Here is a 10640-nt window from a genome sequence, read left to right as displayed (position 1 = left end):
CCATCCTGGTGGGATGACTGGAACTGATGGGTTGTCGGACTCCCTCCGTCTAATAGGTGCTAGTCGTGCAGGGTTGTTTACATCTTTAGGCGGGTTTAGTGACATATCTGAACAGTCAAAGGGACTGTGTCTGTCATAGAGTATCCACAGTCAACGTTTATCTTTAGTTCTCTTATTTAGTTACAGTATTATTATTGTAACTAAGATTATTTATGTTTATTTCCATGTAAACGTTTTTAAAGTAATTCGTTCCAGTAATGTCCACCTCAGCTGAATTGAGAGTTACTGCTGATTAAATGCATCAAAAAAAGGCTTCCTAATTCGTAGTTAAGTGAGAAACGAAAAGAGAATGCAGTATAAACGAAAGCGCTTTCAACTTTAGACCACTACATTACCCTCTGAAATCGAATGTTCTAGATTTCAGGAGAAGAAGAAGATGAACTGTTTCAAATCTAGTGAAATCCACACTGAGAGTTCTGCCGTAGTATCTAAAAACTAAATTGTCTTCCAGACATTGTCGGCCTTATCAGAACTTTGCTTCCGATTTTTATTTCACTTTTGCTTTATTTATTCCTGCCATTCCGTCTGCTTCCGTAAATGGTTCAAACGTGTGGCCCCTATGCGGAGACGAAACTCACGGTACTGCTGAGAATTTACTGTATTGGCATTGCTTGAATGAATTATGCTGTTATTACCTACGTGCTAGGTCGATGGCGCTTCTGGTAATTTGCTAAAGCTGGCAATCAGATCCATCATTTACAAACGGGCATGGGGGTTTCATTCTGGAATATGACTGTGGCTGGAATAATAGCATAGAGACAAAAAAGGAGCATGAAGACAGCCGATTCAACAAGCTGAAATAATAAGAGGTCACAAATGTGGAAAACTGCACAGTTATATTGTTCAATAAGGAATTAGATTTTCTTTTGTTTTGCATTAGGACGCAAAAAACAACTGGGGTCATACGAGCCCAAAATAATTAGTTGTATACAGAAATGGAATCGATGAGAAAATACAACACTATTAACTGCCCAAGACAGGTTAGGTACTGCACAATTTTGTTTCCTGGCACCCGTTAACAGAAAATAGCGTGCTGTACACAAACGTTACTAACGTTCCTTATCTTTATATTTGATCTCTACATATTTATTTCTCCCTGGCGACAAACATAATTTCTCTCAGCGATTGATCAGTTTGTTGATACCTTCACAATAGGACGTTTGGCTTTGTTGGCGAAGTCTCAACCTCACCTCTGCTTGCACCGCTCCATCACTACCAAAGTGAAGTCCTCGAAGGCGTTTCTGACTTTTGGAAACAGATGAAAATTGGACTAGGTCACGTCGACAGTAAACCCAAGGGGTCGGATATTGCAGATGTCGCAGCGCTCGTGTGTAGTCCGTTATTGTCATGCTGAAAGAAATGGTTTTCCATGTGTGGACGAACTCTTAGAATTCGAAATTCGATTACAGCACGCTATTTATCACGCACCGACACAGTTACGTACGCACAGCCATGATACGCCCTACAGTTCGGACCCGTCTAGTGGTAGGGACATGAAGAATGAAGATGTATAATGTTAATAACATTTGCTTTATTTAAAATGTTCTAAGAGTTTTCGCATACAAAATTCGGAGGCATTCCTTTTCAGCATGCGGTCGTATTTGAGCACGAACTGCACCTGAGGAGTATCAAATGGTTCAAATGGGACTTAACATCTGAGGTCATCAGTCCCCTAGATCTTAGAACTGCTTAAACCTAACTAACCTAAGGACAGCACACACATCCACGGCCGAGGCAGGATTCGAACCTGCGACCGTAGCAGTCGCGCGTTCCGGACTGAAGCGCCTTGAACCGCTCGGCCACCGCGGCCAGCCTCAGCAATATCCTCGCACTGTATGTTGCAAGTGTCAGCAGTGATCAGGAGGGTTTTCTGCGTAATTGTGATTGCGTTACGTCGGAAATATGTGAATTCGAACGTGGGAAAATTGTTGGTGCTCATACAGCGTGCGCTCCCATGATTCTCCTTTTCTTTGTTGCAGTGCTTGGAACCAAGCACAAGGGTATGTACATCGATAGCTTCATAGAACTCCATTCGAGTTTCTGTCCTTTCTTTGCTTCCCACTGTTCTCCCAAGTGTTTTGGAAACGACTAGAAATTTGTTATCGTTCTTCTGAATGTCTTTATTATGGCTAAAACTAAATCACAACCCAAATAACTGAAGTGGGATTCTTGTTATAAAACTTCCATTTATTATTATTTTTGATCTGAGTGGATTCTTCCCTTTGAAAGCCATTACCTTCGTCTTGTTGAAGATAAACTCTAATTTTAGTATATTGCGTCTGGCTCGGTCTACATGCTGCTCATTCCAAATAGTTACCTTCTGTCTTATCTGGTTATCTGCCTGTAGTAGAATATTTAAAGGTATCTAGAACCCATTTTATTTCAAAACTGTATTCCATCGTCCCACTTCATCATCGGAACGTCAATTTATGAATGAAGTAAAGTTTACTAAAATTTCATCCAACATATTCGAGCCTAAACATATAATTAATTTCTCATTTACGTATAGACTCTTTGTGGTAGTAATAAGGTGTTAGAAAGACCTTTTATTTCTAATATTTTCCACAAAAGTTGTCTTCCTACTGTACCAGCGGCCTTCTCGTAATCGATAGTTGTTAAATGCGCTTCTAAATCAAGTCCCCGATGTTCTACAGTAAATTCTAAAAGTATTATCACTACACGAACGTCCCTTCTTGAAGCATGCTTGTTCTTCTGAAATTACTGCATTAGCAACAATTAGCAATAACTGATTCAGAATTTTCGCACAAACTTCATATCCTTCATTTAGTAAACTAATTGTTCTATAATTTACTGTGTCTTTCCTTTTGCCCTTTTCAAATGTAGGAATGGCTTTAAGGTGTTGCATTATTCAGGTACAGAACAGTTCTTCCAACACATATTTAAAAATAGAGAACGCAAATTTCTAAAATGATTGCTATGCATTTGTTCAATCTAGCATCAGTAAGTACCGTTCTCTGTTTTATCCAAATGTTTCAGAAGTTCAAAATCTCTATTCTGTCTTCTGTGAATGCCGCGTTCAACAGAAGCAATGAATCTTCCCAGCATTCACCATAGTATCACTTTATTAATTTTGTTTTATTTCTTATGTGTTATGTATTTCCTAGCCTACGTTGGTCTATGGTTTTAAATAGGCGTTGTAAGCAGTTTTTTCTTCTTTAACATCGTTGATAATTTCTATATTCCATATTTTCAACCCCTTTTTTTTGTTTGATACTTTACTTCTCCCTGGATCCTCATTATATATTTTCAACATTAATGATTTAAATTTTTTCCACTCTTCTCCCGTATTGTCTTTAGTTTCAACCATTTGCATTTCGACAGTGTGTCTTTGTTGATATAAATTCTTTATGCCTTCTTCCTAGAGAAGACGAACTTTAAATTTCCAGTTTCGGTTTCCTCAATCGTTGAAATAAGTAGGAAGTGATAAGAATCTACATCATTATCTCTAAATACGTCAGTGTCTCGAATCTGAGAGCTTACTTTTCTATTAGCTATTACATAACCAATTGATGAGCGTGAGCCTCTTGTGTGCGAGGTGTATTTATGTCTTTCTTTCTAAAGAAGGCATTTATACTTTTTAATTAACTAAATGTAGCAAAACCTCTTGCTATGTACCTAATCTCATTAACTATTATGTCTCTACTATACTAATTACTTTTACTTTTCCTATTCTTATATTTAAGTCTCCTGATATTACCAAATTATCACTTTTACTATATTTGTTTGTTTTTCCAGTTCTTCGTGAAATATTTCAGAATACATGCGTTTTCCTTCGTCAGGTGCGTATAATCCAGTGATGCCTAAATATCATGCATCAGTCCTACATCTAGTAATTATTACCTTTCATTTATTTACTGATAAAATCTATCCTGCCTTCCTTCTTTTTAATTAAAGGCTTATTTACCCTCCTCGCTGTCCGTTTCGTTTGCTCGTGTCCACTGTGAATTAAAGGTAATTATTTTCATCTTTTGTTCCTCACAGTTTCTACTTTGTTTTTCTTATTACCCCAATATTCAGTTTTCTTTGCTTCAAATTTCTATAAGCTCTGATTCCTTTGTATTAAAATCTCCTCCACAATTTTTTTTTTCCCTTTATCGGTGGCTTGACATCGTCTTTGAAAACTATTCGACTTATTCCTTAGAGATTTACGAGTTGTAAAAGGGACAGTCAAATGATATCGAGATAGATTTTTATTGTTCCGAAAGTAATTATTTGAAATAATAAACAATGTAGGCTTTCACGGCTGCTACTGACTTTACTTAAGATCTCCGTATTGATAGGGCGTGGTCGACGCATAAAACTGCCCATAACGTTTCAACTCCACCTGCGGGAAATATTTTCAGAGATAAATCGGCTTACCAGTCGGGAAGTTTTAAATGAAGAAACTATAAACAGTTTACTCACCTTTTTCCCATCTGTCTCATTCTCATCTGACTGCACCAACACTGGGGGACAAGGTTTTAACACTCGCAATACGAGGGTGTTGGGAGGGACGTCATGCCAATTTTTGAAAATGTTGTGATCTATTCATGTACCTTATGTTTTAACGTTGTGAAAAAATATTTATTGCTTCTTAAACGAGTTTTCGTAATTGTTTTGAATTTTTCCGTAAAACGTAACCAAGACACATGTGTCTTAGTGTGACTTTTTGCAGTAACTGCGATATTCACATTTTCGAGTTCAGGACCCTTCTTACGCACCTACACATTTTTTAAAATGCGTTGGTATTGCTCTGATTGTGCGGATTCGGCATGGAGGGATTTGGTCAGAATAAAGATCTCCTGGCCGTTTGTCACCTTACCAGAAGCAGGAGCCGCCACTTTTCACCTAAGTACGTCTTCTGTTGTCATCAGGAGTCTGATTGAGCCCTGTTCCGGTCCTCCAGCTGTAGAGTCTCGAATAATGAGAGCTTCTCTTAAATAAACGTAGTCACGCAATTTAAATTTTAATGTGCTAATTAAGTTAGATTCATTAAAATTTCATGGGTGATGTTTAAAGGTTTAATTACGTTGGTCCGAGGAAGGGAAGCTGCAATAACGTCCCAAGGTATAGGGGCTACTGAACCCGAGTATTACGTTTGAAGACATTAGACGTTAAATGCTTTATTAAAATCCACACGGTGGCAGCTAATGAGAAGCACCTGCTGCACATTTTGCACGGAACTAACTAGTTAGTAGCTCATCTCCACCTCGCACGATTGGTTCCAAAGGACGAGTCAGTCGAGGGGCTGGCTATAGACGCTGGCGTGATCGCCGTTAGAGAGTTCCTAAGATGCAAACTTAGGCAGTGTCCTGTTTCTCGGACACACCTCACCTTATCCTCACTCTGTGCATGCAATTCGTTCGGATCGCTTCCTGTTGCACACGAGTCGCTCTGTACCAAACGAATGAGATAGATCATTAGTTCAACAGCAGTTGGTATGTTTCCCCATACAGGATGATGCACTAGTTCGGCAAGTGCTCGCCAGCCAAGGAAGTGAGTCACTACTAGTGAAACGCTCCACTTGCTCTAAGCCATGTTTTACAGACTATTAATTTCACCAACTTTGTCGCGATATTACTAGTAATTCACCGCCGCCGTAGCTGCCGCGACGTCAGATGTAGCCGCTTACCAATCAGACTCTGCAGCTATGCCAGATAAGGAATATGTGTCCATAATTCAGTTCTCCACAACGGTAAGTTCTCATCCTTGTTAAGTCTCTTCCAACCACATATGTATACTTCAGCCTTGGGTCTTGGTCTTACAGTGTGGTAAGGTGTGTTCTTCATGGCAGCGCCATTTAACAAGCTTCAAGAGTTTCCACATAAGAAACTCGGAGGTATTACGGTACTTCTCAGCGCTCTCTCATACAACAGAGCTACCTGCAGGCTTGACTATTGTCTGTATACGTTTCTCGTGGTGCTTCCACATTTTTGTCCTATCCCTGTATGTTGAACTCAGCAAACATAACTTTTCCTTTATGTACTACGGTGTATAACGGGGAAAGGCTCAAACACTAGATGTATATTTGACCACGAACGGCAACTCCGCAAAGCCTTCGGTATGTTGCAAGTCGTGGTCAAAACAGTCTTCTGTGCATTTGAGAATGCATTATGTCGGAGCTAAGTGAATCAGACGTGGAAGAATTGTTGGGGCTTCGGTAACCAAGGGAACCGTAGTCTTTGGTGCTTCAAGAGGCACTTCGAAGATGTATACCACATACTAGGGAAACCGGATGAATAGCATTTTGTAAGTCGCGACGCTGCAAAAGTCACACAAGATGTGAAAGTCGCACTCACCATTCCTATCAGTATCAAAACAACGCCAATGGAGTTCCATGAACGGGGATTTCCAGGGCGAGCTGAAATTCGAAAACTGCTCTCAGTGAAGCAACTGCCTGTAACATAAAGACGTGGGGCCGTAGCCATAAAACCTGGACTATGCAGCAATGGAAAAACGTCATCTGGTCGGATGATTGTTTGACACTGTTTACAGCTTATAGCCAAGTTGATGTTCCAAGTGTAAAGTATGGCGAGAGTTCGCTGATGGTTTAGGCAGCAATATTGAAACTTCCCCTTAGAACAATTGTACACGTGACTGGGCTTAAACTGACACACAATATTTTTAGCGCAACGCAATCTGACTTTCAATAATCCCTACAAAAGAATGGCCCTGACTAACATTAACCTATACCTTTCACAAATCACTTACCTCACAAAAATCTTCGTTACTCGAACTACTGCAATACAGCGAGCGCTACTACTGCCCGCTAAATAAAAGATTCAAACTACGGAAGGCACTAACTACTGATAGACATAGTTAGCAAATGAAAGATTTTAATAGAGAACAAACAATGTATTTACCTTAATAGTCATAATATATATAGCAGTTCATGACATCCATTCTTACAAATGTACTGTTTCTGATGGACACACCTCCAGATTATCCATTCTCAAAAATGGGCCATCTCACTTCCCCACATCCACCACTGCTGGCGGCTCGCCTCCAACTGCGCAGCGCTACACGCTGTTCACATCCAGCTGCCGCTGCCCAACACTAAAATGGCAGACAGCAATGCAAAACCGCCACAGACTGCACACAGCACAGCCAGTGATTTTCATACAGAGCGCTATGTGGCGTTACCAATAAGAAAACAAACAGCCTACTTACAGTATTGTAGCATTACACGGAACTCATGGTTACTAGCCAGGATTGTGTGACTATTTTGGCTGATCACGTCCATTCCGTGGTACGAAGTTAATTCCCCCAAATGGTGATGTTGTGGTCCAATATGACAGGGCCCCTGTTCAAATAGCTCACACCATCCAGGGCTGGTTTCTTGACCATTAGGATGAACTGCCACGTCTTCACCGCATCGCGACCGTAGTCACCAGACTTCAATAATATTGAGCGTTTGTGGTCTACTTTGGAGACGACACCTGAACTGGGCATTATTTTGCAGGAAGAATGGCACAAGAATCTCTTGAACACCAGAAAGGACCTGTAGTTATCCATTCCGAGACGACTGGAAGCTGTTTCGAATGTCATCGGTTTTCCTTCATCGTATTAGGCGTGTTAACGTATTGCATTTCTGTTGTTCCCTGCAAATAGTACCCATTTCATTAGTGTGGTTTACAATTTTTGTTGATTCCAATGAAGTGCTGCTGCAGTTCTCTATCATCATTAAGCAAAGAAGAGCAGTTGGAGCCTCCAGTGTGAGGTCACTGCCCAATACTTTCTTATTCCTGTCGGACTAATGAAGGTACGTCGGAATGAACTGAAAAATTTTTGGAGATTTTCCGTAATAAATAATGACCAACCTCTCGTAAATAAGACGAAAACTTAAAAACGTGGCTAAACATGTATGTTAGAGCTCACAGTTATGGATGGCACTCTCGGCAGCGCACAGCGGGCCCGCGGTAGAAAGGTTGCCGCAAATGTTTCGATAGCCGTTATCTGTGTTGACTTTGCACACAGACAGTAATTACTGCTGTGTAAACACCGGTTGCACTAATTTGTGAGATGCTTTGGGACGAAGGCCAGTTACAGCGTTGCTATCCACCACACGTCAGCCCTGCTTTGTCACCCCGTTTAAAGCAGATTGACAGCACAGTGGTGAAAGTCAGGGTCCCCAAGTGAAGAGCTAACTTCGCTTCATAGGTGAGTTCGATGATTTCCTGTAAATTGAGGTTTGGCGTCCTGTGGTAAGACAAAATTATATACGAAAATTTTCAAAAAGTATCGTGAAACATAACGTTTGAATGTTCGCAACTACACAGAGAACTGACTTTTATGTGGACCCTCGTAGACATACATGCTCTCTCTTGGAAGCATTATTTGACATAATCTGTTCTAGTTTCTGACAAACTGCTTCAATTCTCTTGCGTTAGAAAGGGGCGAATGTCGTGGATAGCCAGCCTTTACGCTGTTGATGATGATCGGATTTGTTACGTTGCCTATCTTCTCAAAGGAAGCCGCATTCCCTGCTACTTCACGTTTATGAAGAGAAGCTGGAGATACTGATGCACCAAACTAAGCTGCGCACCTGCTGATACACAGTGCAGGAACTAGTGTAGAATTCGGAAGATATGTCACGTACGTCAACTTAGGGGATCGTCTTCAATTACCTCTGTACCGAATCTCCACCAAAAGGATGCAAATCCATAATAAAATACATCTTTCAGCAGCTTATCGTAATCTATGTTTACATTTGAACTTCCAGGAAGCACGCTGAAGGAGGATTAGAATCCAGAACCCTATCTCTTTCGTGACAAAATGCTCAGCCGACTGAACTAAATCTACATGGATACTCTGGAAATCACGTTTAAGTGCCTGGCAGAGGATTCATCGACCCACCTTCACAACAATCCAATCTCGTAAAGCGCGTTTAAAGAACAAACCCCTATATATTTCCGTACGAGCTCTTATTTCCCTTATTTTATCGTGGTGATAGTTTCTTTCTATGTAGGTCGGTGTCAACAAAATATTTTCGCATTGGGACGAGAAAGTAGGTGATTGGAATTTCGTGAGAAGATTCCGTCGCAACGAAAAACGCCTTTCTTTTTGTGATGTCCAGCCCAAATAATGTATCATTTTAGTGACACTCTCTCCCATATTTCGCGATAGTACAAAAAGTGCTACCCTTCTTTGAACTTTTTCGATGTACTCCGTCACTCCTATCTGGTAAGGATCACACATCGTGCAACAGTATTCTAAAAGAGGACGGACAAGGGTAGTGTAGGCCGTCTCCTTAGTAGATCTGTAACATTTCCAAAGTATCTTCCAATAAAATGCAGTCTTTGTTTAGCCTTCCCCACAATATTTTCTACGTGCTCCATCCAATTTAAGTTGTTCGTAATTGTAGTTCCTAGGTATTCAGTTGAATTTATGGCCTTTATTGACTGATTTATCGTGTAACCGAAGTTTAACGAATTCCTTTTAGCACTCATGTGGATGACCTCATACTTTTCGTTATTTAGGGTCAACTGCCAATTTTCGCATCATACAGATATATTATCTAAATCGTTTAGCAATTTGTTTTGATTTTCTGATGACATTAGTCGATAAACGACGGCGTCAATGCAAACAACCTAAGACGACTGCTCAGATTGTCACCCAAACCGTTTATATAGATAAGGAACAGCAAAGGGCCTATAACACTACCTTGGGGAGGGCCAGAAATCACTTCTGTTTTATTCGATGACTTTCCGTCAATAACTACGAACTGTGATCTCTCTGACACGAATTCACAAACCCTGTCACATAAATGAGACGATATTCCATAAACACGCATTATCACTACACGTCACTTGTGTGGCACAGTGCCAAAACCTTCCAGAAATCCAGAAATCCAGAAATACTGAATGAATCTGAAATCTCTTGTCAACAGCAGTCAGCACGTCATGCGAGTAAATAGCTAGTTGTGTTTCACAAGAACGATGTTTCCTAAACCCATGTTGACTGTGTGTCAATAGACCGTTTCCTTCGAGGTAATTCATAATGTTCGAACACAATATATGTTCCACAATCCTGCTGCATATCGACGTTAACGATGTGTGCCTGGAATTAAGTGGATTACTACTATTACCCTTCATGAATTTTGGTGTGACCTGTGCAACTTTCCAGTCTTTGGGTACGAATCTTTCGTGGAGCGAACGGTTACATATGCTTGTTAAGTATGGAGCCAATGCAATAGCATATTCTGAAAGGAACATAAGTGGTGTACAGTCTGGATCAGAAGACTTGCTTTTATTAAGTGATTTACGTTGCTTCACTACTCCGAGGATATTTACTTCTACGTTACTCATGTTGGCAGCTGTTCCTTATTAGAATTTTGGAATATTTACTTCGACTTCTCTTGTGAAGGCGTTTCGGAAGGCTGTGTGTAGTAACACTGCTTTGGCAGCACTTTCTTCGATATTATCTCCATTGCTATCGCGCAGAGAAGGCATTGATTGTTTCTTGCCGCTAACATACTTCACATATGACCAGAATCTCTTTGGATTTTCTGACAGGTTTCGATACAAAGTTTCCTTGTGGAAACTGTTATGAGCATTTGCATTGAAGTTCGCCCTAAATTT

This window comes from Schistocerca serialis, chromosome 1 (assembly GCF_023864345.2).
Source record: "Schistocerca serialis cubense isolate TAMUIC-IGC-003099 chromosome 1, iqSchSeri2.2, whole genome shotgun sequence".
Classification (NCBI taxonomy): domain Eukaryota; kingdom Metazoa; phylum Arthropoda; class Insecta; order Orthoptera; family Acrididae; genus Schistocerca; species Schistocerca serialis.
The sequence above is the reverse complement of the archived record's forward strand: the minus strand, read 5'-3'. Positions refer to the sequence as shown.